This window comes from Schistocerca americana, chromosome 8, assembly GCF_021461395.2.
Source record: "Schistocerca americana isolate TAMUIC-IGC-003095 chromosome 8, iqSchAmer2.1, whole genome shotgun sequence".
NCBI lineage: Eukaryota > Metazoa > Arthropoda > Insecta > Orthoptera > Acrididae > Schistocerca > Schistocerca americana.
Genome location: NC_060126.1, coordinates 134,578,235 through 134,591,376, shown reverse-complemented (window position 1 = coordinate 134,591,376; position 13,142 = coordinate 134,578,235). Strand labels below are relative to the sequence as shown.

Sequence of the window (13,142 nt, the reverse complement as noted above, 5' to 3'; positions counted from 1 at the left end):
GGTCCCGAATTCGAGTCTCGGTCGGGCACACAGTTTTAATCTGCCAGGAAGTTTCACATGCTTCATTTAGTTTCCAGAAAGCAAAAAAATAGTTATTGGACTGATGCCTGTTGCAACCGCCAAAAACTGAATCCTACAAAAACGACGTAATCGACATACCTTCCAACCAGCAATTAAGTCTGCATTTTCAGTCACAAAAAAATCTTACGATCGTATGCTGCTGACGTTTCGGAAATATTACAAAGGTATGATGGAGGCCTTTGGTAGCTACTCGATCGTCACAAAATTCTCTGAGTATCACATGCGTAGAAGAACTTGTATGAAACAAGCTTTATTACAACACACACACACACACACACACACACACACACACACACACACACAAACGCGACTCACACATATCCTACATGCTACAGATGAGTCATGTGTGTGTAAGTTGCGTTTGCGTTTGCGTGTGTGTGTGTGTGTGTGTGTGTGTGTGTGTGTGTGTGTGTGTGTGTGTCCGTCTGTCATCTATTTTAGACAAAGGCCTTGTTGACCGAAAGCTTATATTGTGACAGTCTTTTTGTTGTGTGTATCTGCGACTCTGCATCTCCGCTATATGATGAGTAGCAAATTTCTTTTCACAATATTGTTATATTGCATCCTGGATTTACCATTGTTTAATATGTAAGAATATTTACACCAATCTCCAATCTTTTTTCTAGATTTATACGTATATCTCTACTGTAATCAGTAGCTGGCCCGATTACGAAAAAATTTATGAACTTTCAAAATAACCGCAGAATAACTTCCCGAAACATGGCAGCTACTGGTGCGGCGTGTCACCGCAGGGAGCGCTGAATAAACATGCTACAGCCCCTCTATGTATTCTCAGTCTCTTTGGTCGGCGCTAAGTCTGCATTTGGGAATGTTAGTGGTGGTGGCTTGGCCGGATGCTCTTCCTGTGCCACCCCTATAGGTCGAATCAACCGAAACTTGGGAGCGCAGGAAGTCCTGGTGGGACGGGTATGTAAATTACATATGCCCTCCGCCTCTTTTGCTTGCGTCTCGTACCGTCACGTCTCTCTCCAGTCCTAAGTCTGTAGAAATCGTAAGCGTTCGGTGAATTTGCCAATCGGAAATAATTTAGACAAGATATGTGTATGGTACGAAAAGTAGCAATTGACTGTAACTAATGAAAAGTGTGAGATCATATCCACATAAATAGTAAAAGGAATCAACTAAATTTCGATTATACAATAAATAACACAAATTTAAAGGCTGTGAATTCAACTAAATACTTAGCGATTACAATCATCAACTACTTAAAATGCAAGGATCACATAGATAATCTTGGGGGGTGGGGAGGCGGGAGGTGAACTAAAGACTGCATTTTATTGGCAGAACACTTGCCAGACGCCGTAGTCCTACCAAAGAGAGTGCCTACGCTACGCCTGTCGGTCCTCTTATGGTGTATTGCTGCGCTGTATGGGATCCTTAGCAGACAGGATTGACGGAGATCATCGGAAAAGTTCAAGGACAGGCAGCTGGTTTTGTAACATTGCGAAATAAGAGAGAGGGTGTCTCGGACACGATACGCGAGTTAGGGTAGCAATTATTAAAGCAAAGGCGTTTTTCGTTGCGGCGAGATCTTTTGACGAACTTTCAACCACCAGGTCTCTCTTCCTAATGCGAAAATATTTTGTTGAAACCCACCAACATACGGAGAAATGATCACCTAATAATAACTAACCCGGACAGGAGGATTTAACTATCGATTTTTCCAGCGCACTATTCGAGAACGAAACGGAGAGGAATAGCCTGAAGGTGGTTCGGTGAACCTTCTGCCAGCCACTGAACTGTGAATTCCAGTGTAGTGATGTAGATATAGAATACCACATTTGCTTTAGCATCTACTTGGCAATCTTCGAGATGCAACGATGCGATAGCGAAGTCTCAGGGAGAAGTCCATTGTTGAGCATAAGCGAGGTGTGAAGTGGCAGCTGTGTGAATGAAGTGCACTTCGCCACATTCAATCATGTTAGCTAAAGACCCTTGATCTGTTGTAGTTTTCTTTTTTTAAGTTACTTGGATGACGCTATAGAAATTATACTGTGCGCATAGCGTACGTCTGCGGTCGCGGGACGAGGGAAAGACGGCTTCTCGTAGACAGAACACATTTCGTAAAACAAAGAACAACCGCCTTCAGTCACAGTCATAATTTTATTTCACTAAACGATGCATATCGATCCCCAGGGGCCCATCTTCATGTGCTTTGACAATATACATAAAGCTTCTATTCCAAGATAGGTTAATTTTGGTTTGCATCGAGTCTTTTTTCAGATTTAGGTTAATTCCGCTCCTGATAAGACTGCAATGATATATTACAATGTAGACTTCAAAGCGCCTGAAGATGAGCCTCCAGGGCTCGAAATGCATCTTGCATTGAAATAAAATTACAATTGTGATTGGCTGGTTCAAATGGCTCTGAGCACTATGGGACTCAACATCTTAGGTTATAAGTCCCCTAGAACTTAGAACTACTTAAACCTAACTAACTTAAGGACATCACACACACCCATGCCCGAGGCGGGATTCGAACCTGCGACCGTAGCAGTCCCGCGGTTCCAGACTGCAGCGCTAGAACCGCACGGCCACCGCGGCCGGCTACAATTGAGATTGGTTATTCTTTACGAAAGAGAAATCACACCCTCCACTTACTGAATTCCCAAACCGTTTTTCTAACACTTTTTTTCGGTCAGGGTTTCCATCTCCTGTGTGCATGTGCCCTTGCCAGCGGCCTATCTTGCCTCGACATAAAAAATCAATGAGGATTTACAGAAAGTAAATGCGTGGTGTAATGACTGGCAGTTATCTCTCAATATTAGTAAGAGTAACCTACTGCGTATAACAAGGCCAAAATCCCCATTAATGTACGAGTACAAAATAAATGACCTGTCTTTGAAAGCGGTAACATCCGTCGAGTATCTGGGCGTGACTACTCGAAATGATCTCAAATGGAATGATCAGATTACACTAGTAACGGGTAAGGCGAACTCTATATTGCGGTTTATTGGTAGAATCCTGAACCGATGCAGTCCTTCAGCAAAGGAAATAGCTTACAGTACATTAGTTCGTCCAGTATTGGAGTATTGTTCGTCTGTATGGGACCCTTACCAGTTGGGTCTGATTCAAGAGATTGAGAAGGTCCAAAGAAGAGCGGCAAGATTCGGGACTGGTACATTTAGCAATCGCGAGAGCGTTACAAATCTCATAGAAAGTTTGAAGTGGGCCACACTTGCAGATAGACGACGCGCTAAACAGAAGGGGCTGCTGACTAAATTCCGAAATCCAATCTTCACCGAGGATGTAGAGCATATATTATTACCACCAACTTTCAAATCGCGTAATGATCATCATTCAAAGGTAAGGGAAATAAGAGCTCGTACTGAGGCGTTCAGCCGGCCATAGTGGCCGAGCGGTTCTAGGCGCTACAGTCTGGAACCGCGGGACCGCTACGGTCGCAGGTTCGAATCCTGCCTCAGGCATGGATGTGTGTGATGTCCTTAGGTTAGTTAGGTTTAAGTAGTTTATTTATTTATTTTTAGGCGTTCAGACAGTCGTTCTGCCCTCGCGCGATCCGCGAGTGGAACAGAGGGGGGGAAATATGACTTTGGCACGAATTGTGCCCTCCGCCACACACCGCTTGGTGGCTAGCGGAGTATATATGTAGATGTAGACCTCGGTACGGCCCTGTTGGCGCCAGCAGTCTACCCCCAAGCTGTCAATTGCCGACTACTACAAATCGGACTACAGTTGGGCGGCCTGTCTAGGCAGAGGAGAGCCGCTGGTGAGGGTAGAGCGGCGAGCGCCTGGCGCAGTGCGGGTGTGGCGTCGGGCGGTGGCCCCCTCCCCCACGCCTGCACCTCCCCCCCCCCCCTACACACACACACAGCGGGGGCGTCATTGTGAGGCGCGCACAATGTGCCGGCTTTGTCGCGGCGTCGCCTGCCCCCGCGTCCGGCCGCAGACGCCGCCGCCGCAACAGCAGCAGAAGCAGCGCAGCACAGCACAGCACGGCACGGCAGCGCCGGCACCACCCAGTCTGGAACAGCCCGCTGTTCCGCCTGACACCTCCCGGTGTCGTTCCGGTGTTGGTGCCGGCTCTGCCAACCCGGTCTTGCCGGGGGGAGAAGCTACTGCCACTCGAATCTGGAGACAGACTGGTTGCACACAGGGAAAGTCAGGCGTGACGGCACTGTGACTCGTATCGAAGACGACTGAGACCGCTTATCAACTTTTGTGAAAGTTCAAGACGCTGAACTGTGGCAATCATTCTTGCAGACGAATCAAAGGACCAACTCGTTATACCTTCGACTGGCACATTCGCTGCAATTTTGGAAGATATTCATGACTTATTTCTTTGTAAGAGTGTCTAACATTCTGCGTGGTGTCTCCCTACCACTTTCGCGCAACGACGCTCTGAGAGTGTTTTTTAGGGAATTGACTAGTTTGAACCTGAGACCTGTTGCTGGTAAGGAGACGTCAGACCACACATGACATGTAGCATTCAGAATAGTTCAGTGAGACTAGCGATGATATAACCAAATACTTAATGATTTCAGCGTCAGCTCCACTGCACTTCCTGTAAAGGAATGTTAATACTAACTAAATTTAGTGGAAGGGGTTCAAGGCTTTCCTATTTTTAGTTAGCTGGGAAAATAACGTCGAAAAAGCAGTTAAGTTTACCATTGGAAATTTTATTCTACTCACAAAACATCGTTTATAAACTGCACTATTGATAAAAGGAAATATTTTAATTTTATGATAAAAACCAACTGCATTCAACAAAAATGTGAACGAATATTCCCTGAATGGGTTTCCAAGTTCTATAATAGATCGAAGGATGACCTATGCCATATCACATCTATAATCTAGGTTAAAATTAAGTTTCATAAAAGAGAAAACTATCAAAAATGGTGTACAGTGACCCTCAATTATCTTTAATTACTAATTTAACTTGTCATAAATTACAGTGGCTGATGTGGCTTCTCAATAATTATACAACAGAAAAATCATCGCATTTCAGATTTTAACTTCAAGTAGCAAATGTGAATACCACGACATTTAATTGACGATCGACACTAGTATTACGTAAAAAGGGGATGTAACAGATGACACTTCTGCAGTTCTGAATGAAGCCTTATGCGCTCTTATGTGGCATCACGTGCATTTGTTACCATGTCGTTGGTTAGGCAGCGTCAGGGGTGGCGGGAGGTGCAGCTCCACACACCTCGCCGTCTCGGTAGCAACTCCCTCGAACTTATCCTTACTACTGTTTACCGAAGTTGGTTTAAGAAAAATGTATCTGGCTGTGCTTTCAACTGACCAATCAGCGTCTCAATGTTAACCTTAAGCTCCGCCTACAAAAATTCTGTCTATCCAATGAGAAACGTTATACTTTTCGTGGTGGGGAAATGTTTTTAATGTTTGCTACGTAACAGAGACACGTATAGTCTCACGCTAAAACTTGCAGCTGGTGTTGCCCTTTTAGTGTTATCGTAAGATCTATACTGTTCTTCTGGAGCACTTTTAACATGGTCTGGGGGATGGACCTTCCATCGGTCAGCCGGCGATGTGGGTGTCCCATTGTCCTGCTCTTATCATAGGACCTTCTAGCCTACACGGCTCTGCTCTCGGCTTTTCGTTTCTCCCCTTGGAACTGCGTCTGTTTCACGGTGGGAAGGTATGACATCCATTTAGGAGTTCTTGTATTAGTCTGTGGTATTCCATTTCCTCACTCGTTGACCGTATTACTTTGGTTAATTTAATGTCAGGAATTATTCTGAGCTATGTGACATATTGCCGGATTTGCTATCATGTCAGGGTTTTCATGGAAGGTGTTGGATATGCCTGACACCTTACAGGATTTTCATGGAAGGTGTTGGATTTGCTGGACACCTTACAAGTGAGCCTGCCATTTTTGCTAAAAATGGCTTCACAATCACAGAGAGAGAGAGGTCCGAACTGTATGGAGGGTGGCCGAGAACCTCCAATTTGAACTTCTGCAGGAGTGTTGCGACTGTGTTGGCCGTATGTGGCTTTGCATTGTCGTGGAGCAGAATGAACCCACGGGTGAGATTTCCTGGTCGTTTTGATTTGGTCGCTTGGCGAAGGGTGGCCAAGGTTTGCCAATAACGCTGGGCGTTCACTGTTGTCCCACGCTGCAGAAAGTGAAACAGAAGGGGGCCATCTTGGTCGCTTCAAAAAGGCTCTGAGGGGCAAATGATTCACCTCGGACGACGATGTCCAGCTATACGTGAGGAACTGGTTAACTTCGCAGCCCCGGGAATTTTATGAGAGAGCCATTCACAGCCTTGGGTCACAGTGGGACAAGTGTCTCAACAGCCAGCCCAACGTTGGTCTGTCGGTTAAATGTATTGTGATAGAGATTCCGTGATCGAACATTCCGACAATGTGAAATTTCTTATGCGAAAATTGCCGCCAAGTAAAAGCATGGTGCGGAGTCGACGTTAAAATCGACCCACCCAGGAAATTACCTCCAGATATGAATGAAGGTAGCTCTGCTGGACGACTGTCGCGAATTGCAGAAAGACCTGCACAGGATCAACGATTGGTCCGTGTACTGGCAGTTGATCGTCAACGTCAACACATACACTGCGCATAAACGGGCGAAGAGGTTCATTAGTGTTCGTTTGTACTGTTGGCGACAAATTACTGGAAACAATAACAATTGTAAAATATCTAATACTAACCATCCGGAGTCGACTAAATTGGAATGACAACATGAGACATAGAATAAGCAGATGCCAGACACATATACGAGGTGCATTCAAGTTCTAAGGCCTCCAATTTTTTTTCTAATTAACTACTCACCCGAAATCGATGAAACTGGCGTTACTTCTCGACGTAATCGCCCTGCAGACGTACACATTTTTCACAACGCTGACGCCATGATTCCATGCCAGCGGCGAAGGCTTCTTTAGGAGTCTGTTTTGACCGCTGGAAAATCGCTGAGGCAATAGCAGCACGGCTGGTGAATGTGCGGCCACGGAGAGTGTCTTCCATTGTTGGAAAAAGCCAAAAGTCACTAGGAGCCAGGTCAAGTGAGTAGGGAGCATGAGGAATCACTTCAATGTTGCGTAACGTTAGTTCGATGTGCGGGTGCGTTGTCTTGGTGAAACAGCACACGCGCAGCCCTTCCCGGACGTTTCTGTTGCAGTGCAGGAAGTAATTTGTTCTTCAGAACGTTTTCGTAGGATGCATCTGTTACCGTAGTGCCCTTTGGAACGCAATGGGTAAGGATTACGCCCTCACTGTCCCAGAACATGGACACCATCATTTTTTCAGCACTGGCGGTTACCCGAAATTTTTTTGGTGGCAGTGAATCTGTGTGCTTCCATTGAGCTGACTGGCGCTTTGTTTCTGGATTGAAAAATGGCATCCACGTCTCATCCATTGTCACAACCGACGAATAGAAAGTCCCATTCATGCTGTCGTTGCGCGTCAACATTGCTTGGCAACATGCCACACGGGCAGCCATGTGGTCGTCCGTCAGCATTCGTGACACCCACCTGGATGACACTCTTCGCATTTTCAGGTCGTCATGCAGGATTGTGTGCACAGAACCAACAGAAATGCCAACTCTGGAAGCGATCTGTTCAACAGTCATTCGGCGATCCCCCAAAACAATTCTCTCCACTTTCTTGATCATGTCGTCAGGCCGGCTTGTGCGAGTCCGAGATTGTCTCGGTTTGTTGTTACACGATGTTCTGCCTTCATTAAACTGTCGCACCCACGAACGCACTTTCGACACATCCATAACTCCATCACCACAGGTCGTGACACATCTGAAATGTAACGTCCACTGTTCAAAGTGCCGTCAATGCGAACAAGAGGTAACCGAGACGTGTAGCTAATGGCACCCCATACCATCACGCCGGGTGATACGCCAGTATGGCGATGACGAATACACGCTTCCAATGTGCGTTCACCGCGATGTCACCAAACACGGATGCGACCATCATGATGCTGTAAACCGAACCTGGATTCATCCGAAAAAATTACGTTTGACATTCGTGCACCCAGGTTCGTCGTTGAGTACACCATCGCAGGCGCTCCTGTCTGTGATGCAGCGTCAAGAGTAACCACAGCCGTGCTCTCCAAGCAAATAGTCCTTGCTGCTACAAACGTCGTCAAACTGTTAGTGCAGATGGTTGCTGTATTGCAAACCTCCCCATCTGTTGACTCAGGGATCGAGACGTGGATGCACGATCCGTTACAGCCATTCGGATAAGATACCTGTCACCTCGACTGGTAGTGATACGAGGCCGTTGGGATCCAGCACGGCGTTCCGTATTACCCTCCTGAAGCCACAGATTCCATATTCTGCTAACAGTCATTGGATCTCGACCAACGCGAGCAGCAATGTCGCGATACGATAAACCGCAATCACCATAGGCCACAATCCGACCTTTATCAAAGTCGGAAACGTGATGGTACGCATTTCTCCTCCTTACACGAGGCATCACAACAACGTTTCACCAGGCAACGCCGGTCAACTGCTGTTTGTGTATGAGAAATCGGTTGGAAACTTTCGTCATGTCAGCACGTTGTAGGTGTCGCCACCGGCGCCAACCTTGTGCGAATGCTCTGAAAAGCTAATCATTTACATATCACAGCATCTTCTTCCTGTCGGTTAAATTTCGCGTCTGTCGCACGTCATCTTCGTGGTGTAGGAATTTCAATGACCAGTAGTGTACATATCAATATTTCTGACTGGAAACCCTATCATTATTTTCGGCCCTCGTGATAACAGTAAAGTAAGATTACGAGTAACGCGACGTTCATGCTTGCATCTCGGGATATGCAATAGCGACTAGTTTCTTTCATTTCAAGGGTCAATTTCGATTTGCAATTTCTCTGGATGTAATTGACGTATTGCGATGCAAACAACTTCATTCTTTTTGTAATTTTCATGTTATTGACTTCGTAAGAAATAATGCAGGGTCGCCAACAAAGAAAGAAACATAAGTTTGTGTTGAACACAGTTTCGCGTACTGTTAGTCATTCTGCGACTCTTACCAAGTAGCACTAATAGAAGAGACAGAGAAGATCGTACAAAGAGCGGTGCGTTTCATCGCGGAACCGTTTTACTCAGTCCAAGAGCTTTACAGAGACTCTCAACACAGTGGTTTAAATGGTTCAAGTGGCTCTGAGCACTATGGGACTCAACATCTGAGGTCATCTGTCCCCTGGACTTAGAACTACTTAAACCTAACTAATCTAAGGACATCACACACGTCCATGTCCGAGGCAGGATTCGAACCTACGACCGCAGCGGTCGCGCGGTTCCAGACTGAAGCACCTAGAACCGCTCGACCACACCGGCCGGCTTAAACATAGTGGCAGACGCTACAAGAGAGGCGACGTGCATCACGGAGAGGCTGACTACTAAAACTCCGCGGGGCTAAGTTCCGATAACAGTTGCGAATTATGTTACTCCCTCCTGTATACGTCTCGTGAAATGGTCACGACGAAAAAATCAAAGAAATGAGATGTCATACGGAGCTTTGCTGGCAATTGTTCTACCCACTCGTGGACGCCAATGTCTCTTTCTGGTGTGTACAGATTGATTTTTTTGCCAACAACTGAGATGATTGATTGGATTTTTCATACTACTTCTAAATGAGGTGTTGCTTTGGCAGGGCCAGTTCGAGAGCATTTTTCCACAAGAGACTTGTCATATGGAGCTCCCCCATCCCCTTCTTTCCCTCGTACACTTCCATCCGTTTCATTTTTCGCTGTACACTTGTGACCAAACTTAAAGCAATAAATGGAAATTTTGCAAGATTGCGTTTATTTTGCCACAAAACAGTATAAACAGGTGATAGTAAAGTAGAAACACTGTAAATTATACGAAACGTAATTAACTGCGACAAGCTTAACGATAGATAAAAATATTCTTCGTTTTTTTTTCAACTTAACGGACTTGTATACACATTCTGACAACGGGTTAATGTGCTCAGTATGAGGTTTGACCACCTCTGGCAAAAATACAAGCCTGACAACGACGGGAAATGCTATGAGTGATATCATCAATCTCATGTTGAGGCAATAACGCGCATTCTTCCTGCAGAGCTGTTCACAAGTGTTGGAGATTGGTTGGTGGATGCCGACATGATGCAACCCGTCTCCCTAGTGCATCCCAGACATGCTCTACAGGATTCAAATCGGAAGAGCGAGCATGCCACATCACGCGAGCAACACCTTTCGTTTCCAAAGGAACCTTAACCACCTGCGCCCAAAGAGTCGAGCATTATCGTCCATCAATAAGGCCGACAGTATCTCGTAGCAAACTTGCATGAGATCCCAATCTCCTCGCTGTACCAGACAGCAGTTAAATCAGGCTGATTCACCCGCACAACTTTATGGAGTCATGTTCGAGTGTCAACATAATCCCTGCCCACACCATTAGGGATTCTCCCGAATATTGGTCTCTTTCTACAATGTTTGGGTCACGAAATCGTGTTCCACGTGCCATGCAGGTGAAAATCCGTCGAGAATATCTCTCCAGACCAAATCGGGACATCTCTGAAAAGGACACTGGCCCACCGTTCAACCACCCATGTGACATGTTGACGGCTCCACTCAAGATGTTTCCTTCTGTGAAGACACGCCAGAGGCAAACAGACAGCAGATCTCCACCAATAAAGGCCACTCTGCCGAAGCCTTCTATATACTGCGTGCCTCGATACAACACGTCCAGGGGATGCTGCGAGGTCAGATGCAAGTTGCAGTGCAGTAGTAAGGCTGTACCGTCGTGCCCTTACAGTCAAATAACGGTCCACTCTCTGTCACACCTAGCTGGCCGTGTCGTGGTCTCCGGGATACAGTTTCGGTCCGTATCAACTGTCGCTTCTCCCCAGAAACAGCAGAACGATTCATATTAAACCATCGGGCCACATCAGTTTGCGATTCTCCTGCTTCCATTCTTCCTACGGCCCTCCACAGCAGAAAGTCTGTAGGCGTCTTCTCTGCACCATAATGCACCGTCTGTGACTGTGTGCACAGCGATTGTGGATATGGAACCATCCCGCTCTGGTGTCATTGGTGGCGTGGTTGTCTGTTGATCGGAATGGCATCTTCCGTGCAAGACACGATCGTAACGACATCTGTTGACAGTTTGTACGATTTTATTATGAATCACACACAGGACGGGGAAATAGCAATTTGTTGCTTTAATTTTGGACACCAATGTAGTTGTGACACCCTCGGTGCATACATAATGCACTCGACCACTCCTGGCGGCCTTTTCAGCATGGCGCCCCAAGCGGCCACACCTAATTGTGATGTGTCAAGAATGGAACTCTTACGGTAGTGGCAGCCATCTCAGCCTGACTCTCCAAGCTGTGACTTGTGTCGCTTGCACCTTAAACCGACCCTGAGTCTGGAACGGCAATACTGGCTTACAGGTGATTGTTTTTCCCAGGATGACTTGGCTCTTGCAGAATCGGTCAGAAATAAACTTTGAAAGGCGCCGGCAAGAAGCAGCTACTTGCTGAGTGCTGTTAGTGGGAACGGGGAATACCAAACGGAAGTATTTGGATCTGCTTCTCAGAATGATTGACTGTTCATAGGACTTCGCGGTGTGGATGCCGAGCTCGCTAAATAAATAGGCTGGCGGCATTCACGAGGCCAGCTGTAAATTCACTGGGGCGGATCTGGCGTGCCAAAAGAGTGTTGCGTGTATCAACTCACTATCAAGCAATCCTGAATGATGAAGTTGTTCCACGTTGCAGAAAGCATTGAAAGAGTTCGCAGCTACGTTCCCATGCGCGGGCGTAGTAACCGGCTACGTCACTTGCCAGTTATCTAGGCGAGTGTTGGCATTTAGTACACACGTCATCGATGGGAAGAGGCCGTATAACAGAGCGTGGAATCCTTAGCTAGCTGGAAGTGTTGTCTAATGAACGAGACGGACATGGTTAGGTCTATTAGAACACAAAAAAATTCCTTTGCTCCACTGGAAACTTCAAGTGTAGTGTCTTCGTGTGTGTAACGAAATTGATTCGCATTTTGCAAATCCGAATTGACGTCACTTGCTTCTGAAAGATGAAACTTTGTACCGGGCCGGGACTCGAACCCGGATTTTCGAGTTGCACCTTAATTATTTCGGTTATCCGACCACGTCTCCAGGTGCGACCCGAACTTCCACATGTGACCGAGTCCACAGTCCTTATACTCACACACTTCGTGATTCCCGCACGGGTAGAGACAAACGTCTTGACCTCATTTTAGCCCGTCGAGGCTCGGAAACATCTTTGCCAGTTACAATGTCCGTGTTTACGTAGTCTAACGTGAAGATACAAACACTAAATGATCACAGGTCTTGTAAGCCGGCCGGTGTGGCCGAGCGGTTCTAGGCGCTACAATCTGGAACCGCGCGACCGCTACGGTCGCAGGTTCGAATGATGCCTCGGGCATGGATGTGTGTGATGTCCTTAGGGTAGTTAGGTTTAAGTAGTTCTAAGTTCTAGGGGACTGATGACCTCAGAAGTTAGGTCCCATAATGCTCAGAGCCGTTTGAACCATTTGAACGGCCCCTTTGCGCACCCTACTGGAGAAACAGGATCTACAACACTGGCGCTCCTGGCGTATATCATTGAGAGGTGAAGGCTATCACGAAGATAGACAGACTGGGATTCGATTTCCACGCTCGCAATTTATCACTAGACCACCAACACTATAAGTTCCTGAGAGCACTTATATTACTAAGCGACTATCCTGGAACACGGTACCAGTTGCACGCTGACTATTTAACGCGCTTTCAGGCGGAAATTTGATTTTTAATATTTCATGTATTATGCACCGAATTAAAAAATTTTAAATGCTGTCGTCATTTGCCCTTTTGAAGTTCAGTCTTTTGTTAAAAGCTTAACACAGAAGGACGAGCATTTCAGCCAGAAACTGTGTATGTGATTTTAGGTTTTTCCGGCATACGGAAGTCTCGGGTATTCATCAGGGTAGAGTCATCAAACAGACTCGATATTTCGCCGAGCACTCGGCCTTCAGAAATACCGAGACATGTTGAACAGAAACCACGTGTTTCTCTTGAGGCAACGTAACTGATAGCGCGC

At 46.3% G+C, this 13,142-nt stretch overlaps 1 protein-coding gene across 1 annotated transcript in view; it reads left to right on the top strand.

The window, feature by feature from the left end:
• The window catches only part of LOC124544796 (protein still life, isoforms C/SIF type 2-like), a 600,560-nt gene that overhangs the window by 205,318 nt on the left and 382,100 nt on the right, over positions 1-13,142 (top strand). The window lies entirely within an intron of this gene.